Raw genomic sequence first — 20,338 nt, forward strand, 5'->3', positions numbered from 1 at the left:
TAAGATGTCTGGAGGGTCCAGCCTCGGTGAGATTGCAATGACCATGCCAGTGATCGATTCAAGTTCTCCAGAAGCTGTCCGGAGCGCTCTGCTGAGGCTGCAGCACTGAAGAACCGAAAGTCAAACGACCGCATGAAGCCAAAACCCGACAACAAAAAGTGACCTATGCATATGTCACTGCCAGAAGTAATCAAAGGGTCTTGCTCTCATCTGCCAAGCCTTTAAGGAGCACACAGCAAGTTTCAATTTCCCAGTATTTGTACAGTAAGATAAATCTTCGACCAAAGGAGAACACTGCAAAGAGCCAAACTGCTGCACTTCAGAAACACTTTGGTTCAATTTTTCTTCTTGGACTAAGCATCCAAGTGGCTCCTTCTTTCAAGCGGTTGTCCATCCTCAGAGGGAATCATTCAGTGAGCCCAAACAACTCTGCCACTTTGCCTGCCAAGGCACCAAATGTACTCTAATGAGAAAGAGCATCTCCAATCTCAAAATTCGTCCAGGGATCCCAGATTCATCTTGGATCCTGTTCTCCTGTGGCCTCTCAGTTACTTTGGGATGGTAGAACCTTTAACAAGAAAGCAGAGGGTTATTGAAAATTATTGAACTTGGCTGTAAAATAAGTTACTCCCTAACCTTTCCATTACAGGTTACCCAGGTGGGGGGATCCTCACTCAGAATATCTTATTGAGTCTAAAGAAAGCATTCTGCCACTGTTCCTAACTAACCTTCCGTTCTTCCCTATTCTATGATGTCAGACCTCGCTTAAGAATTCACATGCCTATTTAAAGCTGTCTGCAGTTAGTGCATGCATTACTGAATTCAAGTCTTGTGTGGTACCAAATAGTGTGTATATATTTGCCATTATTTGAATAAGTATTCCCAGAGTACAAAGTGTTATTATTTATATGTATATATAAGGGTAGCAACCTTATTTTATATAAAGAAGCTGTGTTTTCACCTAACATAGTGTGTGGACATTCCTGTGTGGGGACTTGGGGGCTCCCTGTACTCATAAACCTGCTTGCAACACCTCCTGAGAACGTAGGTCTTGGTTGCTCATCCATTCTACCATATAGAGAACCTTGGCTGTGGTTGCTCTGTGCCTTTGTCCCAACGATATAGAGGACAGAAGTACAGATACCCCCATTCAGTCTTTACAGTATCCCAAGAGCACAAAGACTGAAATTTGCATGTTTTATGCTTTGTTGCTTTGGCTCTGATGATTGGCTTGCCTTGCACTGTCTGCTCGCATCTTTGGGTCCTTTGGACTCTTGAACTTGAAGGTTAGACAGAATGGTGAAGCTAGTGACTGCAGGTTTATTACCTATGAATTACTTAACTCATTTTCATATTTATTTCCCTTTGCCTTCTTTAAAAATGTGCTTTTTCATTGGAATACCTTTTGGATATCCACCGTTGGAGACGGAATTCCATATGTTATATGCGGTCTGACATTAAAAGAAAGCAGTAACTGTGTAATTCTGCATCTCAGATGCTTCCTTTTAGTTAAACCTATATTTAGCCTTGTTTATTTTTTATTTCTATACTTGCTAGTACACATCTTAGCATTGTATCAATGTGTATATCACTTACAGTGACAGTATGTTGCTGAACTCTCTTTTATGATATTCGTTCTTGTAGCTTGCACTTAGCACATGCACTTTTGCTGTTAGAATGTTGGCATTGTTATCATTGGCACTTTAGGTATCGTGTACTAAAGTGCTTATGCTTTAAAAAAGGAACTGCCTAGCACCTTGATTTGAAATAGTATTTAGGAATGAAAAGTGTTTCTAAATGCGCAAGTTGTATTAATCTGATTCCATTTTAGCTTCTTGATTGTATTATGTTTTTGGATGGGCTGTAAGCTAATTTCTTTTACAATTTAACCAAGGGTGAAAGTGAAGCCATACGTCTGTCCAATCACCAGAAGGTATACAAAAAAAATTAGAAATAATACTGACACATTGGCAATGGCATTTAAGTATTCTCCTGCCACCTATCTAAAAGAGGTATCGGGTAAGTTAGAGGAAATGATTCTAAGGGTACAGCAAGCCTTCGAAACGTGACCTGAGATTGATGACTTTAGCCCAACCAAGCAGCCTTAGAGCCAGTAAACTAAACATGAGAGATGCTGTGATGATGTTGTCAATTCCGATATAGTGAGAGATCCTCTAGAGGCACCAGAAGTACTGCATTCTCTGATTTCGACTGAACCACTTATTAATTTGGAGACATCTACACCGGGTACCCCTGATCTGCAGGTTGATTTGTTTGACTCTCCGGAAGAAAGAATACAGAGTGTGTTAACAACTTTTTTAATAAACTTGTTTTGAAACTTTCATCCACTATCATTGTGGTGGGTTAGACGGTTACCGCTATGTTTGAATACTTACAAAACTTCAAGCAAGTCATGGTAAAGATGGATGATAGATCCCCAAAGAAACAAGGGTTTTGGAGGATACTAAATCATATGGTGGGAAAAGGCAAGTGGACCTGGATATTTATTGCTCTCTGCCCAAAATAATTCAAATCATGATATTACTCGAGCTAATGGCTCTGGTACATTCAAGTGTGTTCCCTTTGCTATTTCTCCATGTGCCAAGCTAGAACTCCCCTGGAAGCAATACCACTGGTTGGAGTATTAATTAATGTTGAGCTCCTGGGTAAAACATACATTGAATTGACAGGTTCTCTCATAAATAAAACATCCCATTGGATCAACCCTAACTTAAGAGGCCCGAATATGAAACCCCAGGAAGTACTTATGCCAGAGGAATCCCATGGGTAGATCCAACTGGCAAATTAATACTGGCCTATTGCTAATCCCAGAGCACATTACTTTTTATTGCAGTTTACTTTAGTGCATGGTATCACATCACACAATATTAGATTAGTACAATGGACCTAATTTTATCCTAACAACCATCTTAGATTTAACCCTAGGCAACTAAAAGGCCACTTGGGAAATCCTAGGCCTGTCTTGTCTCTTTGTGATCGCAAGAGAGTAGACAACCATGAGTTCCCCCCAAGAATCAATAGGTCAAAGAAAATATCATATCAAGAGTACAACGCTACAAGGGAACAATGTAAGGAAAACATTTCAGTACTCACAGAAAACTTGCTTCAAATTATTTCCACCACAGAAGAGATTGACTGACCATTAACCATAATTTCATCTCCACTTGGGATTCCAGTAGTGAATGAGAATAACCAAATTGCAAATACTGAACTACATTTTGCATAAAGTTAAACTGGATGTGTAAGGCTCTTTCACCTGTTTGCCTACCAGCTACAGCTACTGCTACATTATCAGTCAGCAGGAGAAAATTTGTGTGGCTTCAATTGAATTAACAGGTCACTTTAGAGAGTCTAGTTGGTGATAGCTTGTCTGTAATATTTGATCTATTGGATCCCAACCTGGATAATGATGAATTACTCGATACATGTGAGGGCTTCACTGGCTTCATTTCTTCTAGCTTTCTTAGAACTGGTTTAACTAGAAGTTGACATCCTAAATACAGCTAGTTGAACATCAATGACTAATTATATTAAATGCCTGTGCAGCATACAAAACAAAATGATCACCAATTGTATAGAAAAACTGACAATCACTGCTTGGGAAGAACTTGTTAAGGTCGCTAAACAGTTGATTTCTAAATATTTTTGGTAACTGATTCATTTTGGTCCAAGACATTTATCCAAGCCCAATTATCACCCGGAAACACGGATTTATGACTCTAATTGAAACACTCATTTTCTGATCTTAATAATATTCCATGGAATGAAAAAAATTATTGACCCAGCTGCTATTCAAACAGCAATATCGACCCATGTTGATAAGTGGTAGCTCTGCATACAGCTTTCTGAAGTTATCCTGGCAATTAATAGTCAGGCATTTAACAGGAGTCCCAGTCCTAATGATTTTAACCAATGTTTTTAACACAATGATCAAAAAGCACAGGGTTCAGTAGTCTTGGAAATGTGAAACAATTTTCCCCATATTTAAAAAGAGATCCAAATCCTCTCCTTCATCATTTAGGTCAGTTTCCCTGCGGGACTTATTATCTAAAATAGGGAATACTATTTTGCCTATAAGCTTGGGTAGAAGCCGACAAATGTTTTATTGCTTCTAACTAGGATTCCATTAAGGATTTGGTGCAGACATACAGGTGTTGAACGTATACCTAATTATCTCTAACTCAGTCCACATATGTGAGGAAGAAATATACCTAGTCTTCATGACTACACACTGTGTTTGATAAGGTCAATAGAGATAACATATGGGTTGAATTATGAAACAAATTCAACCCATCTACGAAATGAAAATTGTCTTTCCTCGTTGGTCAATGTACTTGAACTGATTCATATGGATACCAAGGCATGCTGAACTCAAATCTCCAAGGGCATTGCTCTCCCTGGTTTCTGATGAAGTCTGGTGTACAGGGTTGTGCACTCACACCAATTATTTTCTCACTATATATTAACAATCTCCGATAGAATGTACTTAGTTCAGTAATCTAAGGATCCCAGTACTTTCCTACAGGGATGATACAGTGTTGATTGAGAGAAATCTAATTTCTCTTCAACGCCTTATAAAGAAGTCCTGGGAATGTATGAATAACTTAGACCTCAATATCAATATGTCTAAATCTACAGTTATGGTTTGCCAACAACACAATAGAGTTAATAAAATAGCAACCTTCTATGTTGGGAAAGAAATAATCAAAGTTACTTCCTCTTATGAATATTATGGAGTTCAATTTACTTCAAAGCTTGAGGGGAGTTGACATTTCCAAAAACAATCTATGAGAATCTAAGGCCAGTCCAGTAGCCATGTTGTTGCTAATATATATTACTAAAGTAAACCCAGTGGTGTGGCGAGATAGAGAGCTGGAATTTGGACAACTAAAAAGATCTTGCTATTAGAGAGCCAGGAAAAAAATCCTCAAATAATAGTTGGGATTACCATTTCTTAAGAATGACCTAACAATAGAACCTATACATCTGTGATTAAGAGTATCGCAGAATGGAAAGGTAATATTAATGATTTATATGTTAAGTGACATTTCTTCATCAGAAAATAATGTGGTACATAACCCCTCACTTTTTTGTATAAAATCTCAATTAGAAAAATTGTAATTATTATTCAAATTTTACTATCCAAAGAGCTATAATAAGGCCTATGGTGCTCTCATAAAATCCAGTCTGTCAGAAAGTATATCTAGTGAAAGAGAATCAAACGGAATGTTGAAATCTTTCAACTGTTCACACGTCACAACGGTTAGTGGTGGAACCAAAAAATACCTGACCTGGACCAAATACAAAAATGAATGATTGCTAATCACTCGAGCAAGATTAAACTTAATCCCCTTGAGAACAATTACATCAGAATGGGTGAATCCTTTATATAGTGACCCTAACTACCCATTTTGTTCAAATACTCTGGAAGACTTGATGCATTTTATTGTCTTCTGCTCAGAATATCAATCAAAATCAATTTGATGCTAAACAAATACTATTTGATTTTTCATGACCTGCCTTTTGCCATTGTAGATGTATAGTATTATATGTGCTCTCTGCTGACTTGCATCTTGTCACTTGGGCATTTCTGACTTACCTCTGGAAGCGCAGAGCGTCGTTTTCTAATCTGATTTTATAGATATTTCTTGTATGTAGCGGATTAGAGATTAGTTGATAACTAGCTGTTTTTAACTTGTCAATTGTTCCTCTTAATGATATGTTCTTTTCAACTATATTTTGAGTAATTGGGATGTACTTAATTTTATGAGGAATTTTTGTTATTGCTTGCACTTTATGAACCATCTCTCACTATGATTTTAAATGGGTATATTAACTGTGATTCTATTGAATGGGCTTATTTCTTCATATTTGATGTTTTTTTACCTTCTGTGATTTAATGGCTTTATTTGATGAAATACAATATTGTGATGATGATGATGATTAAATCATCATTTGAAATGAATACACGTATGATCAGATGTGGACTCAAATCAATCAAAGATCCTCCTTTGAAATGCTTAAGATCATCACTGATGTACATTAAAACATCCTTTGTGGTTTACCTACATTTTAAAATAGCTACTCTCTCCATTGGACGACCTAACATTTTAATGACAGACCCTAGAAAATTACATGTGACCAAGAATACACCTTCCATTGTCTGTTACACATCATGAAGCTTTGTTCATAAACCTGAAACCACCATTTCAAGTACTTCATATCATATATGTACTGTTTTAAATCGCTACTCACACAGCAGGCAGCATCATTAGCCCAATTTGTATATATACCATCACTCAATCACAATTGGCACACAGATCCAAGTTCTCACACTTCAAAATATAATGTATATACATTGGTATTACCCAATTTGGTCGTTTACAATTGTTTGAATGAACAATTGACCGAATTTAAAGGGTCACAATTGACCTTTTCACAATTGACCGAATATGTTTGGATATGGGTTTTGGGGGGTTTGGCGTTGGGTGGGGGATTGTGGGGGGTTTCCCCCCACGTATATGGTACAATTGACCTTCACAATTCGGTCAATTGTGAAAAGGTCAATTGTCATTCGAGCAGTTGTAAAACGATCAATTCATATACTACCTATACATTACCATAATTCACCTATCACAAATAATCTTAGAGTCATTACACATCACTTACACATCACAAATAGTCAAACAAATAAGTTCACCCAATTGTGGCAATAAGAACAGAAACATGTTGGGAAATATGTTTTAGAGACACTTTTAGAGTGCTTAGTTTTAGCATGTTATGTCATCTGTGTCTGAGATCTGTTATATGTTGATTTTTGTGATGTGTGTGTGATGTGATTTAACACTTATGGTAATACCCACTGTGAGCATTATAGGGGTCTGTTGTATGAACTTGATTGATATTAATAAATTGAAGCAATTTGTATAATATGTATTAGATGAGCACTAGGGTCCATTTTTTCAGGACAAACAGTGCCACGAAAATCAATTACCCTACTTTGATGGTGAGAGTTGGTATGTGTTAAATTAAGTATATCTATCTCCTTGGTGTATGTACATATATAGGTCTACCCCTGACTCTGGAGACAGGTTTTTTCTCAACTAGGGGTATGCTCTTAGTGCCTGTTTTTCAATATGCAAGCTTTGAAGACTTCCACTACAAAGAATTGCTGCATTTGCTTCTTTAATCTAAATCAAGCAGAAAATGACCTATGCTCAGAACGGCATTACCTTTTTCTTTTCTGTCCTGCTGAATACTAAAGCTGCACACATGGCTCCCAAGATGACTGTGCAATTTACTCTTGATTTCAGTTTTCATAAAGTTGTGAACTTCGGGGAAACCCCTCCTGGTATGTTTTATTTTTGCTGAGTGGCAAGAAGTGAGGCAAAAACATTCCCAGAGCAGCTGATGTACTAGGAAAACACTTGAAAAGCAAAGAATTCGGATTTCTACTGAACATGGCTTGAATTTACTTTTGGAAACCAATTAACCCACACAAAGTACTTAAAAAGAAGCTCTCTCTCTCTCTCTCTCTCTCTTTTTATATGTCAATTACCAAGAACTCATTTTCCAAGTACATCCCTGTGTACAGAAACTCACCCGAGCTATAGAAAGCCTTCATAAAGCAAATGCGAAGTAAAACCGCATTTTGAAATGAACATGAAAAAAAATTATCCTGTGTAAACCTGCTTTTGCAAAGCAGTGAAATTACATTTTGAAAACTAATTGGGAAATAATACTGTAGCTCGCACAGAAACACAACTGTACATTTGGGAAGAGGGGCTGCAAAGACATATGTATATTGTGCTCTGTTTTTCCCCCCCAAACTCCAACAGCATGGCTGAGGCTCAGTTTGGTTGAAAGGCCAATGTCGCACCTCCCTGTGAACTGATACTGCCAGGGAAAGGGCTCTGTTCTATGGACCTGACAAGTGTGATAATTACAGACTGTCCCAGCCTGCCAAAGGAAGTGTCAAGCCCTATGTTTGCCTCAGAAGTGTGAGTTCCCCTGCATTCAAGCTGGAGGACTTCAAAGGGGGAGTCATGGCAACCCCTGTGCAAGCTGACTAAGGGAAGACATTTGGCTCGGGGGTTGGAAAGACCACCCACATTTGGGGACAAATCCAGCCCATTTGATTTAAAAGACTTTTTACATTAAGACATGTATTTCAATACTCTGAATAAGCAGTAATGTGAAATGATGACAGTTTTAATGTAATTTTTGGATAAGCAAAATAAGATTATTTGTGTATTCCTGGTTTGTGGTGGACGTGAATTGCACTACACATATGTGTGTCCAGCTGCAAAACGATCAATCAGCTGAGATATTCTAACATCAATTGCTAGAAATTGGGAACGGGAAGGTGCCGGTTGATCTGACCTGAGGACGAATTTCATTGCCACATAACTTCTGCAAATTAGTGACATCAAAAGAAGAATTGGTTGAAAAAATATTTCCCAAAATTCGAACCAATCATAAGAATCACGATTGGCTGAGTGAATGAGCTATTCTTGCAGCCAAGAGCATAGACGTCTATGAATTTAACAATATTATTCAGTCTAACATTCAAAGCGAGGCAGTCACACACCAGTCTGTCGACACTGTTGTGGAAGTAGATGAAGTGGTTAATTATCCAACAGAATTTTTCAATTCACTCGATCTGCCAGGGATGCCACCACACGTCTGCAATTGAAAATCAGCATGCCAATTATCATGTTGCGAAATATCAACCAGCCAAAGCTTTGCAACGGCACGCGGCTTATAGTAAAAAAAATAATGAGCAATGTCATAGAAGCAACAATCTTGACAGGACCTTTCAAAGGTAAAAATGTCCACATTCCTCGTATTCCTATGATTCCAATGGATATGCCATTTCAATTTAAGAGATTGCAATTCCCAATTCGATTGGCGTTTGCAATCACCATCAACAAAGCTCAGGGCCAATCTTTAGAATTGTGCAGTTTACATCTAGACACGGATTGCTTCTCACATAGACAATTATACGTTGCATGTTCTACAGTCGCAAACCAGACAATTTCTACATCTGCACAGACAATGGAACAACAACAAATATTGTATAACCACAAGCATTGTGAAATTGAACATATTAGAAATGTGCACTTTCTCTTTTCTTTCTTTTCCATTTAACCATATTGAGCCACAGCAACGTGTGGCTGGGTACAGCTAGTTTTAGATAAAATGGTGCGCAAAGGACGAACCAGCATCGCACAGACTTGGTGTTTGAAACAGCATATTCCTTGTAAAATATGGGATCTGCCTATCTGATTTTTATGGGGGTGATGATTGTAAATATAAGGGTTTTGTTCCATAACATAGTTTGGTAAAGGTAACTGTGGTGAAACAAAGCAAGTCATAAAACGCACACACTTAAACTGATGTCACTTCCATGGAACCAATCCACCTGCAGGGAGGTGGTGGCATCTATAGCCTGACCTATCCCATCCAAGGGGTATGTTCAGATTACTTCCGCCCAAATGGTAAACATGTTCTTATGTCATCCTGCCTATATAAGAGGGAGGCATAGGGAGAAGGGGACAGACAGACTCACATTCAAAATCCACCATGCAAGATTCCAAGGCTTCAGAACCAGTCCACAGGTAGCTGATCCAGAACCACCTATCCTGATCCAGATCCATGCAGAACCACCTATATAGATCCAGCCAGAACCCTCGATCTAGATCCAGGCAGAACCACCCATCTAGATCCAGGCAGACCCACGAATTCAAGGAGAAAAGAGGAGAGGCCACTGATCCCCTTTGGGAGAATCCAGAGACCAGACCTCTTTTGCCCAGCTGTCCCCATAAAGGAGAGACTACCCACTGACCAGATTCTTGCCTTGCTGTCCAGAGACCCAGCTAAGCTGTCCCAATTACCCAACTCAAGTGCATTTTGTAAGTATCACCCTCCCCAGCACCAAAAAACTGCATACCCTGCTCTGTTACCTTGCATTCTATCCAAATCCAATACAAACTCCTATAAGAACACTAGATGTTTCCCAAATTATCAGCATCCTTTGTTTATACTGTCCTTAGAAGAATCCGTGTTAGTCTCCATGTATTAGTGTAATGCTTTTCAAATCATTTTAGCTATTTGTGTAAGTCCTTAGTACCATTTTTGAGATACATTAATTAATTCCCCCATAAAGAGGAATGCGGCGCAAATCGGCTAAAATTGCAAATTAACCTCCTTGCGTGCAGTGTCTTTCTTTAATAATCTAGCCACCAAGATACAGTCTCAGTAGAACAAATCAATTTGTTAACAAAACCGATTTTTGCCTGTGTGATTGCTTTCATTATAAAATACGATTTTCATTTCCTATAAAGAAACCCATAGTGTTACCCCATAAGAGTCATCCCTTCTCTTCAGTATCTTATCTGTTATGTGCCTTTGTAACCCATCAGAAAAAACAATTTTCAATTTTAACTGTTTAGCTAATTTCCTTAGCTGTTTGCTTGTTTCAAATCAGTGAAAAATCAGAAAGTGCAATTTTGCCACGTGTGATTTGTGATTTCTTGTTTTCCTTCCAAAAGTCGATTTTCTCATCTGTATTCATGTTGTTGTAGTACCTTGCCTTGTAGCATGTAAGCTTTCTTGCCTCTTTAGTACAGCCACACAAATTCCTGTCCTATCCATTGTACCGCACATGTAAACTGACCTCTAACTATCCAGTGAATTCCAAGTGCCATTTTGCTCCTTTTTCAAGGGTTTTCATTTCGTTTTGGCCTCCCATTCTGGGGTGGTAGATCGAATTTAGAATCTGATTTTTCCCTCTTATTTGTGATTCCTTGCCACTCCTTCCTACCCACACAGAATTCAGTTAGGTGGGGCTTGGGGAGTGTTTCAGGTGGAGTGCATAAAAGTTGTGCCATCTAAAGTATGATAAAAAAAGTGATCTTGCTTTCATCTCCATTTAAAACATCTGTATCTAATGTTAGAAAGTTATATTAATGGTATTATAACATTTTGAGGTATATTATCACTGCACTGGTGATTTCTGCCCTAAATTTTGATTTGTTTGATTTTGCTTTTGATTTTAAAAACAAATAAATATTTCATTATTACACACCGGCCTGGTTCATGGTCCATTGCGACACAGGGTGTTTGTCAAGGGGGGTGCGAAACGTATTGGGTGCCTTCTCAAAGCAGAATCCGAAATTAATAAAGTTAAAAGCGTATTTATTGTGCGCCACATCCCTGACCAGTGGAAAGAGTCATGGGCCCTCATTACAAGTTATGCCGGTAGCCATGCCGCAATTTGCGGCATGGCTGCCGGCAAAACCGCATCCGTGTCCGTGTCCTCGGAATGAGGACTTACCGGACCATTCTGAGTCCGGATGGCCCGGTAATTCCTCACTCGAGGACACGGACATGGTTCATCCCCATTCCCATTTCAGCCCCCATAGGGCTGAATGGGAATGGGAGAGGGAGTAAACAAGGGGCATTACGAGATGGCCCGCTGTTTGCTCCCTTTTCCCCTCGCGGGACCCAGTATGCACGCCTGGTTTTCCCAGGCGTGCTTAACGTGTCCCGCGAGGGGAACTTGCAATGTGGCGGAACGGATTGAACGGCACCGCAGCCTTTTACGGCGCTGTTTAACCCGTTCCGCCAGGGTCGTAATGAGGCCCATGGCCTGGAGTGTGCCGTGTCTTTAAATATGTTACACTTGCACACATTCAATAATCATCTACACTGCACAACTGAACAGACTTGTTGCAAAAATGGGCAGGCACACCTTGAATAATCACCTGCAGATTACCTTCATATCCAGATATGTCAATAACACATAGGCAACAGTCTCTGATTCACCTCAAATCAGCATCCACTTACTTCGGTTGTGTACCTTCTGCTACCACAGTTACACATTGGGATACCGTATGTTTCTATATACATTTATGTAAAATGTTAAATGGGACAGCTGACTTATCATCACATACAAATCACAAAAAAGGTGTCTCTCAAATCATGACTCGCACATCACAAGCAATCACTTGAACACTTGAAATTCACTTGAATACTACATGCTACCTTAATTCTTACACCACACACCTTAATTGATAACACAGAAATCACATACAAGCATCACATACAAATATTAAATATTTCCCTGCACACCTCAATTGGTCATGTGTGCATCATAATGTTTACTCACATGTCATCATTTATCAATTCCACAACTTATAGGATCAGTTACACTTCTCAACTCGTCACTCATCACACCAAGTTAACATGTTCATACATTAAACTGTCACCGCACATATAACCCAAACACATTGAATACACAATTTGAGCAGCAAAAATATGAATTGCAAACCTCAAATCATCATGCAAAGATAACAAATAGTCTGTTGTGTACAGAGATTCAACACTCAACTGTCAGCATCAATGATACACTTTGCCATAAAATACAATCATCCCATTTACCAAAATTCTCTATAATATGCATAGCCAACTATAATTACCCTTGGCCTCAAGCCCAGGTACTGTATCCTACCTTTCCTCACTTTTCTCCAGAATCTCAACTTCTCTAGAGCTCTGTTACTCTCTAGGCGTGACTATTGCAACAGTCTCTTCCTTAATCTACCCTCTTCTCTCTCTGCCTCCTCCAGCTTGTCCAGAATGGGGCTGAAAGACAAATAGTCTTGGCCTCAAGACCAGGTACTGTGTCTCTCTAGCCCTAAAATCCCTCCAATGGCTTCCAATTCTTGTTCCATAAGGTTGGCTGGGGCTGGGGCTGAGGACCAATCTATCCACAATTGCCCTCACCAAATACCTTCCTTCCAGATCCTTATGCTCCTCCATCTCCAACTCTCTGCATGTCAGGCGTTTTTCGAAGCAGCAAGCTTGTGGCAAACCTCTCTCCTTGGCTGGCTCCTTCCTCTGGAACATCCTCCCACCTCCACTCTGTATTGAGTCAGATATCCTCAAATTCTGGAAGCTCCAAAGGACTTTCCTCTTCATCTCCTACCTCTCCCTCTCACCACCATGCTAATAACCCACAGTCGTCGTGATTGGTGGCCTGTGACCTTATGTGTCTTTCTGGACCCCAACCTTCTGCCCATTCTCCTTCAGCCCTCTGTACCATCCCAGCACTTGCCTTAAGGCACACAATGGCTTGTGTTCCCACAGGCTTGCACTTATTAATGGCAGGTGATCACTCTGTACCAAGTGATCTCTGCAAGGCACTTACTGCTGCACACAACTGACTCCTCTGCACTTCCCTCTATGGGACTCCCAGCACTTAGCCCCATCCCTGTCCTTCTCTCTCTCCCTGCATTTGCATTTTTAGAATGCTCACACAGACTAGTAGGACCACCCCTTTCCTATTCATCTGTTTTTTTTTTTGCCCCTTTTTCCCCATGTTCCCTCCCCTTTGCCCTGTGGACGATTTGAAACACAATTTCTTGATGTGTAAGTGCCTTACAAATGCACAATAAATAAAAAGAATAATACAGCTGAAGTCATTGTAGCCACAAGTGAGCAACACAATTATAAAAAACGACATTATAACCACTCATACATCAAACCTATATTTTTACTCCTTAATTTGCTTGGGTTTTACAAATTAGTCCTCACAAATAACAAGCCATGTTTTGGACTTCTCAAATCTATACTAACTGATAAAAAATCACTTGCGTATCATAAATGACCAACTATGTACCCCCTTTCCCCACATTATTGCAGCTATTTCACACATTATCACTTAGACACTGAATTGTTCCTTGCACATCATACATCTTCACTTGTGCACATTCAATAATAACTTAAGCACACCAGAAGCTACCATTCCTACTTTAATGCATATCTAACAAACCATTAATCATCATGTGCATTTCATGAATCAGCACAAAGACAACATAAACAATTACTTTTATATCAGAAAGTACAACCCACATACCTCACACCATCACTCACAGACATTGAAAAATCACTTGAGTCTTTAAATAACCATGGAAACACAGGAAATCACCACATTTGCATCACACAACAGTAAATGCAAATCACATATCATGACTTCCATCCATAAATAATTCCATACTCATCAACGATTTTCATTTACACACATAAATGATCTCTTGCACATCGATCACATACATATCATTCACGTGCATCAAATAATGGCTAATATAACGTGAGTTATCACTTGCATTTCACAGTTAAGCACTTGCAGACCACAATACATTATTGGACTTGATGTAACTCACGTGCACACTCTACAAATATGAATCACCTAAAATCAAATGGTTTCCTTGGATTAAAACAAAAATCTTTAGCTGGAAATACATGTAGAAATGAATGATCCTCACAATATATATATCCGTCTGACCGCTTCTGAAATACCCCAATGTGGATTGAGCACATTCAGAAGAGATATTTCTCTCTCTAGGGTTGTGGGCAGAAGGTCAGAGTGACTACCTTCAAGGTAAGGCCCCCAGTAGCATTGGATGTCTTAAGAAGTAGACTTGATGTTCACAGGATTAGATTACTGCCATGTGTGCCTCATAGTTAGAGCTTGTCATGGAACATACAATCCCTACAATGATGAAAGATGCTTCATATGGGAAAGGACCATCAAAAGAAGAGAACCAAAACTTTGAGAGAACACAGTTAATTATACCTTTATAAAGTCCACGCACACCACTCACAACTTCATCAAAGGACAATGTGAAAAGAATGCCTTACTGATTCTTACCGGGTATTCAACATTGTTCACAACGCAGACCCGCTTTGGCACTGTTGGAGAGAAATGGTATGTTAATGTTTATGTGCAGTAGTTTCAGATAAACGTGTAGTTAAAAAACAGTAACACATAGATCAAAGCAGCTGGAGTACTTATTATCTCACACACTAAATGCTTCCTCTAGCCTTTGATTCCGGTTATCTAGGGCACTGTGCCAATCAAAGTCACCAGAGCTGTGGATGGCACATGGAGCAGATGGCAGTTGTCATGTAGGTGGAGGATATGGAGTGCAAGTCCAGTTGACATGCTAGTAACCATGCTAAAAATGTCCAACATTAATTGGAAATGTATTGAATTTCGCACAAACGTTGGCATACTTAGTACACATTTTTACCAAATCATAAAATGGTCAGTGGTATGGCACATCTCTCTAAATCAGTAGGCATGGCAAATTTGATTTCTGTTTTATTTAAGAGCAGCCTGTGTGCATGTAGCACTAGAATGAACATAGAAGGTAGCCAATTGCTGCTTCCCCAAATCCCCAGATGTTCTTTACTCAAACGTGATGTATGTGGGGTTGGGGTCTTTTGAACAACATTTGCAGTGCCAAGCATGGACTCCCAAGACTGGAAAAACCGCCCGACACACCTCATGCATCCATGGGTCTCTATCTGCAGGATACCCTGGTCTGGATTACTGAGACATTGAACATTGTTTTTTTAAGTGCACACTTTGACCAAATATGCTGTGACATGAAATTGACGATATGTGTTCTACTCAGACCTAATGCTGTACCCAAGTTTCAGGTCTGGATAATGTGGATACTCTAATCATACACATTAACGAAGACTCTCTGGTAGAAGCGAAGCACACTGCGGCTCCGAAATCGACGAAACAAAGCACCCCAAAACTGCCGGAGCCTTGCGCAGATGTCCCACCGCTCGGAAGAGAAGTGAACCAAGCATGAAGGTATGCAGGCAGGTCGAGAGGGATTAGAGGTCTGGGTAAGCCGAGGAGCGAGTACAGAGAGCTGGATAAGAAGACCTAGAACCCTGAGAAGATACTGAGAGTCTGGTACCTGCAACCCTATGATTAGGATATACGAATAAGAGGGTCTTCGACCCCAGGAAAGAAAGAAACAGAATCATATATTAGGTAGGAGAGTAAATCAAGTTGTCACAATTCACAATAGTGAATCTGGGACCTGCACCCATATGAGAACCAGAGGATAAGAGGGTCTCAATATGATTGTCAGGAGAGTACACCAAGCTGCACACTACTGCATGGCGAGTTGGGGACTTGCACACTTATAAGAGGCAAAGGCTAGGTGAACTTTATCTGAGAGAATAAAAAAAGAGAGGAACAGGGAAATACTTTGCCTGGCATCTGTAACTTTTGTTTGTGCTGCAGCGACCTTTCAAGAAAACCACATAATAAAGAGATGATTTCCTAATTAGTTAAGTGGAAGAAGGCGGAATCCAGGTGAAAGGAGCCATTGCATTGATATTACAACATTGTTTCTTTTGGAAAGAACATTTGCTTATTTCTTAAAACTACCAGAGACATGTGGAACGTTTTGTTGTCACAGACCTTTCTACACTATCTCTTCAATTGCAATAATATTTGTGCACATTAGATTCAGGTTAAGAGTTTTAGGGTCAGTAGTAGGGTTTTTGGACACTACAGTGACTATTTGTTTAAAATCCTGAAATGCTCATTACATTATTTTCTTTGAGGCAGGGAAACCATTTTAGCTTTAGGGAGAGAAAGGCATTTTACTAACCGTCTTTTTATGTTGAATACAAGTGTATGACCCAAAACATGCCACCTCTGTGGCCGAGCTTTACTTCTGCACCCTTACACTATTAATGGCTCCCTTGCTTCACCTCACCAGGTTATTTGGCATACTCTTTGTAGCTCATGTGCTATGCTATATGCCATGGGTCTTTCCAGATTTCCAGTTAGGTTGCAAGGCCCATAACCGTCCTTTGAATGGACGATGAAAAAAGGTTTGATTTACAGAACTTCTGATGTTTTCAGTTAATAATAGCTATGTTAAAAGGACACCTCATTTGCTTTTTTTTTTTTTTTTTAAAGAAGCTACTCGCGTTGGAAGAACAAAGTATGAATGTATTCTTCCTTCCAGTACCCTTAACTGAACCCTTCTCAAAACCCCAATACCCAATTCAAACTATTACATCCAAAATGGTGCAGGGACAGCCTGTTGATTTTTTTTTTAATGACAACACTGTTGCCTTTCATCTGCTCTATGCGATAAACGTTTACATGCTACTGCACGCAAGTAACTCAGACACCACACCTTTATTAACCACTCATTAAATGATGTAACTGCACCATTTTGAATGTTTTTGTTTGCATTGAGATGGTCATTTTCTGCAAATGTCTATAGTTATATTTCCAAATTCACATCTCTAATACTTTTCCGTTGCATAACTCTTAAGGCACTTTACAGAGATAGAATTGGTTTATCTTTTCATAGGCAACACAATTATATAAAAGTATACTTAAGGCGCCCAAGAGCATGTTTTCTTGTTCTGTAAGAGAGGTAAATGAACTGGATGAAGATGCTGTTGGGGCATGCTTGTTTTAAATATGGCAATCCAATGTTTGTATTATCTTCCATTAATCTATCCTGTATGAACATTTTGTTTGGAACAATCATTGCGGTTTTATAACCTAAATATAGACCTTAGAGTGTATTTAATAAAGGATACTAATTCCCTGTATTAAGTCATACCATCCTCCAGAACGACATGTATCTAATATGATGCTGGTCCGGCACAATTGATTTTTTGTGGTCAGTAATATATCATATACACTTTACCACAATCCATAGGTCATCCATGTCAGCTAATATGTGTGTTCACTACATGTCATGCCAGAACGGAACTCATATCTGGGAGGGCCGCGGCTTGGTGCAAACAGAACATCCATGTTTCAGCACCTAGGATCACTGTGCTAGTGCCCCCTGCCCCTGAGAACATCTGGGGCCAGATTGCAGAAACTTTGTACAGGAGCAAGTGCAAAGTTTGCACGGTATTAGCACTAGGGCAAGGTTTACCCTATTTCTAAAAACACTGGGACATATTAAAAAAACCATTGCACCTTGACAAGTGCAGTTTGCGATATTAAAAGCACCAGGGTTAAAATTGCTGTAGTGCTAAAAAGATACATTTTTGATGCATTTTTGCATCAGGGCAAAGTTTGCCCTAGTGCTAATACCATTCCTTATTAGCACTAGGGCAAACTTTGCTCTGGTGCAAAAATGTAGTGAAAATGCATCTTTTTTGCAATAGGGCAATTTTTGCTGTGGTGCTTTTAATATGCCAAACTGCACTTGTCGAGGTGCAATGGTTTTTTAATGTGTCCCCGTGTTTTTAAAAATAGGGCAAACTTTGCCCTAGTGCTAATACCGTGCACACTTTGCACTTGCACCAGTGCAAGGTTTCTGTAATCTGGCCCCTGGAGCGCAGTAGCACTGCAGCAAACTATGATAGGCGCGCCTTCAGGCAAACACAGTAGTGAAGACTGTTTGTTGTTCTTTTAAAGTTACATGTTAATCTTAACCTGTTTTTATAATACTTATGCGATAATGATTGAAATCGGATGGCGAACTGCTAAATGTACAACACAAATGCCAATAAAAAAAAATCAAAATAAATAAGAACTGCCCCATCTTCTCGTCTGCTGGCATGCGTTATAGGGCCTGCATGGCCTGTCTAGTGCACCCTCTAAGAACTGAGGCTGCAAGAAACCGAGACAACAGTAAGGATTGAGGCATAACAATCAATTGTCAGGCAGTGACTGCATAGGTGTTGTGACTTGATCACCCTACACAGTGCTCCTAATAGCAGGATTTAGAAGAAAAACTAAAGGCACATACATTATGCTATGAGCTTAACTACTAGAAGGGTTGTTGTTACAGTGCAGTATTGGGTCATGGAATAACATCTTGCCTCACTGGGACTCACTACAAGCATGGCAAAACAGGAAAAAACAGTGGTAATGCAGTAGTAACTCTGTAACCACTCACTGCATCACCGCCACATTACTGCACCACTGTGCTACAACTGTGGGAGTAAGGTGTAGGATTTTCCTCCAGCAAATTGCTGGGGGTAAATCCTTCACTATACCCTCCCCCAAAAATGCTATAATCGGCAGAATTACCACTGGCGGTAATTATCCAAAAATCCCAAATGGAGTCCTTTGGGCTCCAAACAAATGGGGAGTTACACCACCTAACACCGCTTGTAAGCATGCTGTAAATCCAAGGGACCAAATGGCAGTATCAGTAAATCCGTTTTGTGCTAGTTCAGCAGAATTACCACCAAAATACTGCCAAACTTGTAATGAGGCCTTCTATACTCTGTTTCGCTTCTTCGTTCACCTCCCTCAAAAACATCTATTTCCCACCACTATCTGACACCCTATAGTAGGAGCCTGTTACATACCACAGCTGAAGGAGATACAGCAGAGTCCATACTGCACGTTCAACTGGAAGCCCACTGGACAGACTGTTATTTTTTTCGGGCAGTGGTCAGGGTTGCAGCCTGGAAAATATGAGTACAGAGAAAAACGTTTTAATGAAGCTGTACAAGGAACATTTTCATCACCCCCTCAGTGTGACAGAAACCAGAGCATTAGGTTCCTCACAACCTAGCACTGCATTAATGATGAGAAAGAAATCAGAACAGGGGGGTAGCTTTCATAATTGGATGCGTAGATCAAGCTGCAGTCGTGTGCTTCTGGGTTTTGACTTGCTACTGGCAGCCAATGTGTTGCCTGAATCTCCTGCACACCAGTGATTTCTTTTCAGTCCATGATAGGCATTGAGAAGCTGATTAAACTTAATGACTCACTTTGCCGACAGACCATTTCCTCGAATCCCGCTTCCCTGCACATATTGTGCTGCATTTTACAGCAAGATTGTAGATTGGGAGTTGGAGTTAGGTATTTAGAAAGGTGGGGGTTGGGGGGTTGCAGGAGGGTGCTGAAGTGTGTGAAAAAAACTTGTGGAGATACCATTCTAGGAAATGGGCTGCGAGTACATTTCATAGATGTCCAGAGATTGAAATCCTGTCTTCACTGGTAAATACATCCTCTCATAAAGTGATATGTGGGATCAAGATTGTGGTGCTTGAAGTCCAAGATCTGACTTACTATATTATTCAAAATTGTGACTAGACATAGATGCAATGCTTCAGTTCCAGTGGGAATGGCCTGGAAGCACAGATTGAGTACTGAATGCTCTAAACCTAGGCGGGTAAGATTAGTATTAACATTATGGTGTGCATAAGGTACCACATGCTATGCCAGGCAGCTTCTATGCAGTTTGGGACTACCATGCACCCGACAGAAGGTGGCCAAATTGCATATGGCAACAGAAAGCATTAAGTAAACAAGGTCTTCCAGAATACAAGTCTGTTCTGGACTTTACAGCAGAAGCAATGTGCCTTTTCTTCACAATCTTCCTTCTCTGAAGCCTAGAGCAGAACATCAATTTAACCTTTGACTGCATTAAGGCAGGGAACAATGTTGGTGACATGCATACAAATAGGCAGACAGGGAATTACTGCCATTTATTACCACACCTCC

Source organism: Ambystoma mexicanum, chromosome 11, assembly GCF_040938575.1.
Source record: "Ambystoma mexicanum isolate Mex_15411 chromosome 11, UKY_AmexF1_1, whole genome shotgun sequence".
Classification (NCBI taxonomy): domain Eukaryota; kingdom Metazoa; phylum Chordata; class Amphibia; order Caudata; family Ambystomatidae; genus Ambystoma; species Ambystoma mexicanum.